The 12,440-nt window shown below is 36.9% G+C and overlaps 1 protein-coding gene across 1 annotated transcript in view; it reads left to right on the forward strand.

Moving 5' to 3' along the window:
• TFAP2D (transcription factor AP-2 delta) overlaps positions 1–12,440 on the forward strand; it is a 62,022-nt gene that overhangs the window by 21,346 nt on the left and 28,236 nt on the right. The gene's annotated exons all lie outside the window — the stretch shown is intronic.

The raw sequence follows: 12,440 nt of genomic DNA on the forward strand, positions 1-12,440 counted from the left end.
ATTTATTATTGTCGCTTTGAAATAATATATATAAAGGAGCCCTCATTGATCAAAACAGTAGCTAACAACTCTGCTTTCAGCTAAATTAGATATTGTAGTGGTTCCTTCCCTCTACTTTCTCTAGATTAAAAAAAAAAAAAAAACTTTGAAGTTACCTTATGTGGTTAAAATAAATATTGGTAATTTATAATTGAAAAAAAAAATAATCCCCTGAATGTAACTGTTTCCTTGTTACCTTCATTTAATGGGGTTTAAATATATAACTAATGGTTGGTACAGCTTCTTTTATCCACTTTATTGCAAACCTGAAGTTCTTTTTATTTCCCCTTGTTAATCACATTACTATGACTTCTCCTTGGTCCACTGTAGTATCTATAATACCAAAGAGTTGTCATTCTCTGGAAAATTCAGATTAGACTTACTTAACCCAATTTACTGATCTTCCTGAGATCTTGGGATAATCCCAGACTCTCTTAGAGTGGGAAAAATTCTATCTCTGGAAAGCATTCCAAGAATTTGGCCAATATTATTGTCCTAGTTCTAATATCCTTGCTGTATATTTATTATTTATGAATCACCAATTAACTGCCTGCCCTACATTTTGCTCCAGAACAATCTTTGCAGTGTTGGTGGTGTTGAAACAAATATGAGAGTCAGGTATGTAGTCATTCTTGCCCATCACTCCCACCTCACTTGAGGTTTTCCAAGATGGTCAAAGTTGCAGAGTGTTGCTGAAGGGAAGTTTTGTTTACTTGAGTGGGGCGCTTTCCTGGGACAGTTTTGCTGAACTTGCGAAACTCACATGGCATTCTCAGGCAACACCAGGAGTTTGAAGCACACTTTAAGTCCTTAAACGTAAATGCCTTGGCTTTCGGTTTGTCATGTATGTAGTGCATGTCACGCGTGCAGTGCGTGCTAAGTTGCTTCAGTCCAACTCTGCGACCCAATGGACTGTAGCCTGCCAGGCTCCTCTGTCCATGGGATTCCCTAGGCAAGAATCCTGGAGTGGATTGCCATGCCCTCCTCTGGGGGTCTTCCTGACCCAAGGGTTGAACCCGGTGTTTCTTATATCTCCTGCATCAGCAGGCAGGTTCTTTACCACTAGCGCCACTTGGGAAGCCCTTTCAGTTTGTCATGGCTAGAGGTCAAATTCTACTCATTAGAAAAGACCCTGATGCTGGGAAAGATTAAAGGCAGGAGGAGAAGGGGACAACTGAGGATGAGATGGTTGGATGGTGTCACCGACTCAATGGACATGAGTTTGAGCAAGCTCCAGGAGATAGTGAAGGACAGGGAAGCCTGGCCTGCTGCAGTCCGTGGGGTCACAAAGAATTGGACACAACTGAGCGACTGAACAACATATATATTTTAAAAAACAGTATAGGGGGAGGGAAGGGTATAAATATCCATCAGCAAAAGAAAGGGGACCATTTACAAATATGTGTATGATTTCTATTCACTCTTTCAAATCTAAAACCTTTGTTGCTGTTGCTCCCTTCTTTAGTTAAAAAGAAATCAGTAGGCTTCCAGACCCTATCCTGTACACCCCCCATAATATCACTTTTGACATTTTGTCTGACTTTGGGTCAGTTGCTTAACCTGACTAAGCTTCATTTTCCTAATATACAGATAAAGGTCATACTATCTGTAATGGTTAGGGTAGTGCTATCTGTTATAACAGTTAATTTCCAAATTTTCAGGGGCTTAACACAATAGAAGCTGATTTCTCAGTCTTCACAGATGACATGAGTGTTCCTCCTTGGGACCCTTCCTTCCTCTCATCATCTCATTCAGGGGCCAGAATCCTTCTGCCTCTAGCTATGCCCTCCTCTAGGTTCTCGGAGCCCTGTGCACTCAGCTCACAATAAAGAAAGATCAGATGGTAAAAGCACATAGCTTCCTACCCACTTGGCCAGGAAGTAGCCTACATTGCTGCTGTCTACGTTCCATGACAACCAGTCCCACGAGCACACCTAATTCCAGAGGCGGGTGTGAGACATGCTAGAAAATGTCGTGTCCCGAACCTTCTTAGCAACAACTCTGTAGTGTTAGAGAAAGGACAGACCTTGGACAGTCCAGCACCCCTTTCTTCCATAACATCTGCCTTATGTGTCTTTTGTGGCATTAAATCCATTTGCTAGATTAAACACTTGACACCATGGGGCACAGAGGCAGTTGTTAAAAATTAGTACCTGTCCTCTCGTTTTTCTGTCCTTAAACAGTATTACTCTCCTTAACAGTATTACTTCATAGCAGGATTTACTCCGAATCATAAAACTTTAGCCCTGGAGGGAAATGGAAGACTGAATAGTCCAAGGTGCTAAGTCATAGTACCTCTGGTTAACAGTGTGCTTCTGGAGTCAAATAACCTTGTACGAACCCACTTCCACCACTTACCACTTGCTAGCTGTGTCGTATAAGCAAAGACACACAGCTTCTCTGAGCATCAGTGTTAAAGAGTGTTAATAACAGTTCAGTTCAGTCACTCAGTTGTGTCCAACTCTTTGCAACCCCATGAACTGCAGCATGCCAGGCTTCCCTGTCCATCACCAATAACAGTACTCTCCTCATAAGATTGTCATGGGAGTGAAACCAGAATGTTTGTAGAGTGGTTCACAGGGTTCCCAGCACAAAGTTAGTGTCAATTAAATTTAGTGATCATTATTTTCAAATGAGAAAACTAAGGAAGGTACAGTGAGATTCACCATTTTGCACAGGATTATGAGAACAGCAAGGACGAGAATCCAGGTCTGATTTGCAACATTATCATGTGTTTTCCACTCAGATTTATGTTAGTGATATAGATTCTGAACAGTTGCATTGCTGAACTACTTCTGAATTCAGCTATATATTTATAGTTATAACAGTGTAACAGTATAACCAAGGAATAGAAAGAAGTTGGCCTGTTTTTCACTATGGATTGGACATCCCATGCTGGTAGGAATCCTGAGCACGTTTGTTGAGCTTTCTTGTCCTTTTTTGTTTTAAAACATCCTGATACACCATCTGCTGCCACTTAATCCCTCAAAGTTAGGATGACATTAAATCTTGGTTCTTTCCATTTTTCTGGAATAATTATAAAAAGTATCTCTTGTCCTTTCAAGAGGATGCCAATCTAGTTGGTTAGACTATCTTACAAAATATTTTCTTTCCACTTCAGCCAAACCAACCAAAGATAGGAGAAAGGAGTGCTATCACTTGGCGCTATTTCCCTTTTGCCTCTAATCTTGAGTCTGTACAGTTGCATTTCCAAGAAAAGAGGGAAAAGAACCATCAACTTGACAATGAACTCTTTTCCTTTAAAAGAGTTAATAGGGAGCAGATTTTTTTTCTATAATTAGTTTATGGCTGTTTAATTTAGAAAGAGGTATTGTTCACTATTTGAGGCTTCAAAACACCAAAATCCTTTAGTATCAGTAATAATACACTCACAGGGTATGCTCAGGATTGTTTGCTCTTCTCAGGGATTTTAGGACAAAGCTGATATTACTGTGATATTCACAGAAGTACCACAGTGGATTTCTCTGGATATGTGGAGTTTAAGGGTGACCTCCAAGGACTCACGGCATGTTTGTAGATATGAAAGGACCATCATCCTGATATAACATCTCCACCACCCACTCCAGATATATTTCCGCTTTAGTCCCTCCTCTGGGATAACAAGGTCTAGCTTTCTTCTAAAACTGTATACGATATTAAAGAAAGACCATAAATTGACTCCTTGTTATATTGCAACTGTTCTTGTTGGTGCTCCTTTTGGTCATATGATCCGCTGCTGCTAAGTCACTTCAGTTGTGTCCGACTCTGTGCGACCCCATAGACCGCAGCCCATCAGGCTCTCCCATCCCTGGGATTCTCCAGGCAAGAACACTGGAGTGGGTGTTTCCTTCTCCAAAAGCCCAATCACTAGGGGACCCTGCTGTCCCCTTTTGCACACACTCTGGCATTGACAGTGTCTTCTCGGGCACAGTTTTGCATTTCAGAGATGCCAGTGGAGTTGGACTCAATAAGTAAATGCCAGTGCACACTATGTTAGTCAGTCATGTTAAGGTCTTTCTTGGAAAATGGCTCTTTTTCAGACTAATAGGTATTGTCTTATCTGTAAATTTCTTATTCTAACTCATGGAATAGTTTCTATCTGAGAGGCTCTGCTTTGACTATTGATAGATTACAATCCAATATCCTTGTCTAATATTTGAGATCTAATATTTGTCAGAATTGTCAATGATCGGTCTCAGTGTCTTATAATATTATGCATAAATAGACACAATCTCAGAGGGATTTTCTTAAATGCTTTGCTTACTTCCTAACAGTACTTCTCTGACCTGCATCTTACGGTTCTTTCATTTTCAGAGAGAAGGGTGTTTACATGTAGGGGTAGAGGAAATAGGCTATTATTACACGCATGCCTTTGTGTCTGACTGTGTGCTTGTGGGGTCCTTAGAGTCCTACTCCTATTCTGGCACAAAAAGTCAAGTTTATCCAAGCCTGTTTGGCTGAGTGCTTCCCTACCCCTTAGGTCCAGCTTAGTACTCACTCTCATGAATCGTGATGCTCCCTTAAAAGCATGTCTCTGCATTACTTTCCTAGGTTTTTTTTTTTTTTCTGTTTTCTATTATACTCTCTTTCAAAGTTTATGCCAACTAATGTGCTTTTCAAACACTCCTGTTTCTGCTTATTTCCATTGTTTAGATTTATCAAAATTTGTAGGTATTCTAATAAAACTGTAAACTGTATAATTCCTAGTGCTGTCTAATGCCCATTGAATAGTAGTGGAAGTTTTGAAATTGCTTAGGTTTTAATTTGCAACAAATATTTGAGTTTTGAATAAAAACTTTCTAAGATCTAGGTCAGAGAGTAGTTTTGTTTTTAATTAATATAATTTTAAATAGATAATTTATATAGATGGTAAAAACCCAAAAGTTACAAAAGAGTGAAATAGCTTCTTTTCACTTTATCCTTCATTTAGTTCCCCTCCTGGAAGAAAGAAATGTTATTGGTTTGTCTGTTTTCTTCCAAGGAGATGTGTGTGTGTGTGTGTGTGTGTGTGTGTGTGTGTGCATAGTTTTGGTTTTTGTTTTAAAAATTATAGCAATCTAAGCCAATGGGAATTTGCTCTATGTCTCAGGGAACTCAAACAGGGGCTCTGTGTCAACCTAGAGGGGTGGGATGGGGAGGGAGATAGGAGGGAGGTTCGAGAGGGAGGGGACATATGTATACCTATGGCTGATTCATGTTGATGTTTGACAGAAAACAACAAAATTCTGTAAAGCAATTATCCTTTAATTAAAAATAAATTATTTTTAATAAATAAAAAAATTTATAGCAACCTATACATACTGTCCTACACATTTTTTCACACCTTGTCTTAGTGTTCTTTTTATTTCAGTTTTTGCAAGTTGTTCATTCTTTTAAACACTCACAGTATTCCATTGTTTAAATGCATCATAAAGTATTTAACCAGTACTCCACTAGATATCATATAGGAGTTTTTAATCTTTGGCTCTTACAAATAGTGCTACAATGAGCAAGCTTACATTTATATAAATAATTCTACAGATATGCAAGTACATCTATTCAGTGAATTCCTAAGAATGCATTATAGGATCAAAAGATATTTGCATTTGTAATTTTGGGAGATTATTGGAAGATTGCTCTTTACAGTAGTTTTAAAGTTTTATCAGTGATGGAGATAAGAAGTATCGATATGTGAGTAGTTCCCTCTATACACTAGTCCAAACCAGGTACTATCAATTTATTTTTTTTCATTTTTTTAATTAAATTTATTTATTTTAATTAGAAGCTAATTACTTTGCTAATTTGATTGGAAAAATAAACTCCATCTTTTATGAAAGAGATTAAGTATATTCTTAGGAGAATTTTATGAGCTTTTTCGTCTATTCCTTTGTCCTGGTGGGGTAATTTTTAACATATCTCTCATTCATTTGTAAGTGCTCATTATATATAAGGAAAACAGGTTGTATGTTTCTGATATGAGTTGTGAAGCCTCTCCACCCCGTTTCTGGTTTGTCTGTTTGCTATTATGACTTTTTTGTTTGGTTGCTTATTTGTTCAGGTCTATATCATGCAGAACTTTTTTATATTGATATAATCATATTTCTCATATATTTTATTCCATAGCTTTTAGTTTTTATTATAATATTTTGAAGTCCTTTTTTTATTCTAAGATTATAAAATATTTCTTCTACATTATCTTCTAATTACTTTGTGGATCTGTACTTTAAATCTTTGATCCATCTGGAGGTTTTTTGTTGTTGGATATATGATATAGATATAATTTTATTCGCTTTTTTGGCCCAGATGGCCAGCCAGTTGTCCCAACACCTTTTATTGATAATTCATTTCCCCCTACTGTTATGATAAGCAAGTTTTATCTCACATTAAATCTCCTTATACAAATGTAGTTTTTAATAGACTGATGACTTTTTCCCCCCGAGAATGCTATGTCTCCGTTACCACCACATAGCCATTTTTGTTTCTATAGTGTGTACTGTGTTAAAGCCAATAAGGCAGAACACAGAGAACCCAGACAGACACAGGTCTTTACAGTTTAATATTAACTCTGTAGCAACTGCTTTCTTTTGCATCAGCCACAGAATCCTAGTTTGGGGGAAGCTGTAGAGTTCCTTCCCACATAACGCTTTCCTTTCACCTTAGGACGGTAATTCTCAAACCTGGCTAGAGAGGAGGTTGGGAGCTTTCAAAAAATGCAGATGCCCTGGCTCCAGAGATTAAATGATGAAGGATGAAACCCTGATGTGTGTATGTGTGAGTGTGTGTGAGTGTGTGTATGCACACTTGTATATACGCATATTAAACAGACTCCCCGGTTGTGGGAATAGCAAGGGTTGAAAAACACTACCTTTAAATTTACCTATTTTATTAAATGGCTTCACTGATACAGTGATATACTCAGTGTTTTTTTTTATTTCATTCTTTCTAGCAATTCTCTTTTGCTCTAGTTTTTCATTTATATTCTTTGTAAGGGGTACCTCTCAAGACTTTTATAATTTGCCAATAAAATATTTGAAAGCTTTTCCATTTAAGAAATGTTTACTAAGTACCTATTATGAATCAAATACTGTACTAAGTACAGGGCATGGAATGGGGAATAAAACTATCACTTTGAAAACAAGGTATTGGTATTGAAACAAAATCATCATTAAATAGAGAAACTACCATCTTATAAGACCCTTATCTATAACCCAGGTTGTATGATATATAGTGTTACAGAATGCACTCCTATTAGAATCTTTCTGGATGCCTTAACGATACATTAAACCTGTTCTTCAGCTTTAGAATTTACTGCAGCTTGATGTTATAAGATAACTTATTTAATATAATATCTTATCCAGATTTGAAAATATTCTCAAATTTGCTTTCCAATAGGTACTTCTTGGAATAATCCCAGAGATAGGTTTGAATGTATTATTTTCCACACATGTAACTAAAATTGAAATCACAGATAAGTGAGTAGAATTTAACACATATGAATTATTGCGTCCATTGAATACTATTGAGTATTACAGTAAGAAGTTAAACCTAAATAGTTTCTAAGGCAATGCAGTTAGCAACATTTGGTGAGAATTATCCAGTGAATAATAATGTAGAAGTATCTTTTGTACAAACTAGTTTTATATATTTATTGATAGTTGTCTAAAATATATTTACCTCTAAAATACAGTAATTTTAAAGGAAGAAAAAAATCCTTAATGACTGGATAAAAGGTTGAAATCAGATGTGTTCATTTCTATTTTAAAACTGTATTTAGATGCGAAGGAAAGAATATATGTACACATGTGGCTGATTTCATGTTTGTTGTACAGGAGAAACTGACACAAGACTCTAAAGCAGCTATACTCCAATTTTTAAAAATCTTTGAAAACGATGCATTTAGATCTACTTCAGGTAAAATAATGGGGAAACCCAGAATGTCAGGAAAATGAGCAATTCACTTTCTTCAGAAAACATTTTTCCATTAACTGTCCATTTCTGGGCTGCATCAATAATTGCCATTTACATTTTTCCTAATATTTACCCTTTAGTTTTTTTTTTTCCTTTTTGCCTTACAGTGTGAAAAATGAATGCCCTGAAACCAGGGAGCAAATTCTCTCTTTATGTTCTTCCCGTATTCTGTAACTTTGTGTGTACCAACTTTTGGAGAGAGATCCTCAACATGGGTCATCAACTGCTGCTGTTCCTGCTGAAAAATCGAAAACCCTGAGTGGTTTCCCCTTTTTTGGAAGGGGAGGATGGCACTCCTTGGCCTAGAGAGCCTAAAGCCTTGCACTGAGAATACTCTAAGCTCTCTTACTATCCCCATGTAACCTACCTCTGAAATAGTAATTCTTGCAATGGCATGAAATAACAATGGAGGTGTTTGCCAAAGTTACTGTGTTGCTTCGGTGGTGTAAAAAAGTGGGGGTGGGCTAGCATTGGTTTGTCAGGTAGCACAATGCATTGAAATAAAGGAAGAGATTAAATCCACTTTGGAAAACAGCCACCAGGGGGCAGCCCACCTCGTCATGCCCAGAAATGAGGCAACAGCAGCCATGTTTGCTGTATGGGATATAGCCCTTCAGGGATCACTCTGTCACCCCAGCTTACTGCACCTACTTATTCACATGGGTACTTTGTCCCCCGACAGAGACAGAGACGCTTGTAGAGTTTTATTGTTACCAATCAGTTGAATCCCGCAACTTCTTATTCACATGCTTTTCTGCTCCCCCTATTTCATTTTTCTTAAACCTGTTGACTCTATGATGCCTGTGGTACAGGATTGAACTATGGATTTGTCATTGTTCCTGAATATCGTGTGGCTTTTAATTCACGGACCCATTTAGTTATTCATTCTTGGGTTTTCACACCCAAAGCTTTGTGGCACAGTCTACACCTTTTAACTACACATCAGAGTGTCTTCACTTGCCACTTCTTTTGATGTAGGACCGCTCTACATCCAGTAACAATGTTACCTCGCAAGCAGGAGAAAGCAGTAAACAGAGCTAAGGGAAGAAAGGATCTGGCTGTCAGTGCAAATGTAAATAGCAGCTGTTCCATCCAAACTGTTTTTAAAACTTCCGCACGGTGAGAGCTTTGCATTAAAATGACCCAGATCCCCAAGAATCAGGTTTTAGCATAAAATTTAAGAGGCATGCTGCCATTCCCCTGTATGTATGTTTCACTCCTCCTCCTATTGCAAAAACAGTAGAGGGGAAAAATGTACATATATCCATATATATGTGTGTGTGTATATCTATAATAGTCTCTTGAATTTTTATTTAAATATCAATTTCTGTGTGAATATTGCAATATGAAGACATATCAATTTAAATAATTCAACTTGCTGTACAAGGATGAAGTTATAAAAGGTGTTTGTGTTAGTTGCAAAATACTTCTGAGTCCTAAGGTCACATGAGTTTGTTCTCTGGTCAGGTGCTATAGCCATTCTTTGTTGAGTCAAGCTTTAAGATTTTTTACCTCACATTTGAAACTTCTTAAATTATCTCCCTTCTGTCATTTTCTTAGCAAAAGTCATCATCCTACATGGCATTACAATGTCCTTTTTTTAAAAGATTTTTTTTAATGTGGGCTATTTTTAAAGTCTTTATTGAATTTGTTACAATATTGCTCCTTTTGCATTTGGTTTTTTGGTCACGAGGCGTGTGGGATCCTAGCTCCCCTACCAGGGATCGAACTTGCACCCCTTGCATTGGAAAACAAGGTCTTAACCACTGGACCTCCAGGGACGTCCCTACAATGTCCCTTAAAAAAAAAACAAAAACCTTTGTGCCTTCTGTCAAATAAGCACACATTTTCTTTCCTACTTGGTTAGGGTGATCAACTCCTGTGATAAGCACTTTTAAAATATTACTCATACCTTGCAGCTTTATCCAAAAGTGTGACTTTCCAATAATTAGCACTACTCAGACTAGTCAATATAGAGACCTTTTTTATCCATTTTGTCATCTATTTTGAATGGAGGAAAAATGATGTTTTCTATCACATGAATATAAAAGTCTTAAGACCTGCTGCTGCTTTGAAACAGACTAAGGGGAGAATTATGACTGGATCATTCACAAAGCATTATCTGATCTAGCATTTTACCACATTATCATATTTTTATATTAAATTAGACTCTTCCAAGGCCTAGAACAGGGCTTTTCAGGTTTGGGGAATGAAAAAAATTGTTAAAGACTCAGGAAATGAATGAAAAGGATGAATTGCAACATTCCTGTCTCATAGTAGCATAAATAAAATTTAAACACACTTGTATAAATGGAAGTCTGATTTTGATGTATGGTTAATATTTGTACACATTGAAACTTCAAATCAGGGTATTAACTAATACCTGCACAGTGACAGTGGAGCTTTCCATAGGCTAAGTGTGCCTTTCTGTGAAATAAACAAGAGCAGGAACCCTACCAATTTCCATTAGCTCTGTGGGCGTAAATCACATAACTAAACCATCATTAAAGAACCCTTCATCTTGTTCCTTTTTCTTCTTAAGGCAGATAGGAAAAACCTTTGAGATAGAAGCTTTTAGGGAAAAAAAAATCCCACAAACAAATATTGAACATTATTATTTACATTTTTTACAACTAAAGATCCTAAGGGAAAAAAAAATGTATCTAAGAAAAATTTAAGGGAAAAGTACTCTCAGGATTATATTTTTTCAGCTCTATACTATCCTAAACTATTTTCCTGTTTTCTGTTGTTGATAATTTTGGTGTCATTTTTATAAATATGAGCTTCCCAATCTGAAAGATTAATATTTTTCTTTTTTTCTAGAGGAAAAAAAATAGTATCTTTACTAAGGGACATTTCATTGAAATTAGTTAGCCTATTATGTGTATTTATCTATAAACTTTTCCTTCTCTGTAGTAATATTAATCATTTTTATTTCTCTCTGGTATTGATTTATTGACTATTCTTTATTCTATGAATATAAAACAGAATCAAATACATTGCTTTGGCCAATCACCAAACAAGTGACATGAGGTTTGACACATCAAACCTGACTATTTTTTAATTTCTTCATGGCAAACTTTGATTGACTGTTTGGTCACCTTTCCATGAGTACCACCTTCTCCTCCTCTGAAAATCTTTTATCTCTAATAGTCACTTGATACTTGTAATACAATATGATAACATTCATTATATACAATATTAGTATAATGTTAATGAACATGTACAGATTATAGATAATGCTTACATAGATGCAGTATAATTTATGAAGTGCTACTAAGGTGTTTTCTGGGTTTATTGCTGCTGTGACTACTATCATTGATATGATTGTCATCTTCCCAGAAACAGGGACAATCTTTGGTGTCCTTTTATCCCCCTTTACTCCTACCTAGCATTGCACCTTGAGCAAAATAGGTGCTTAGTACATACGTAGCAAGACCTTGCTTTTTTTAAGTTTTAATGGTCAAGTAAGAATTGGTTTGATTGAGTTTTTAAAATACTGTTGTTTTCCAAACTGACATCCATGGCCAAATCTTACTTTGCCGATAAGTCGTTTTACCCTTTGTCTTAAAAGTTTGCTCAGGGTTTAGATTATATGAAAGAACAAACATTATTAATCATTATACTATACTTTAAAATATTATTATTTTTAATAATGTACTGAAGAAGCACTGTACATAGTGCTAAAAGGTACTGAGGCTCACCATAAAGCCTGACGCTGCTAGTACTATAATAATGCAGTATGCTTTCTTTAGCAACATAATGTTATGAAATTGACATAATTCGATTATTTGCCTTTCCAAAGTGTTCCAACTTCTTTGAAAAATTATGTGGACCATTTGTCAATGTTTTGATAGGTCTCATGGAAAAGGCAGTGAAGTGACAGTGAAAGTTATTCAATCGTGTCTCTTTGCGACCCCATGGAATTCCATGGAATTCTCCAGGCCAGAATACTGGAGTGGGTAGCCTTTCCCTTCTCCAGGGGATCTTCCCAACCCAGGGAGCAAACCCAGGTCCTCCACATTGCAGGCGGATTCTTTACCAGCTGAGCCACAAGGAAGCTATTATGGAAGCCACAAGGGAAGATATCATGGAAAAAATATATGAATATTTCAGTTACATTGAGAATAAGTTATAGGTCGAGCAGCAACAAAATGACATGCCCATAGAGCTTTTTGCCCAGGGCATTAAGATGTAGGATCTCTGATGTCCGTTTGGTCTAATGGTCAGAGCCTTGTGGGGAGTCAGAACTGCTTGACGGTGGTTCCGGTTTTCTTCCTACAATTTTCAACATACCCCTGCCAGGTAAGTAACTTCTGTTTCTTCACTGCCCCCACCCCCCTCAAAGCTCCTTTCCTCTTGGATTGTTTACAATGAATGGGAAAAATGATCCATTTGACCCACAGCCAGAAATGAGGCTTGAGGAAAGAGAAGGTGTTCCTCTTGTTGAGTGT

The sequence above is a fragment of the Bos indicus x Bos taurus genome, chromosome 23 (assembly GCF_003369695.1).
Source record: "Bos indicus x Bos taurus breed Angus x Brahman F1 hybrid chromosome 23, Bos_hybrid_MaternalHap_v2.0, whole genome shotgun sequence".
In the NCBI taxonomy this organism is placed as follows: Eukaryota; Metazoa; Chordata; class Mammalia; order Artiodactyla; family Bovidae; genus Bos; species Bos indicus x Bos taurus.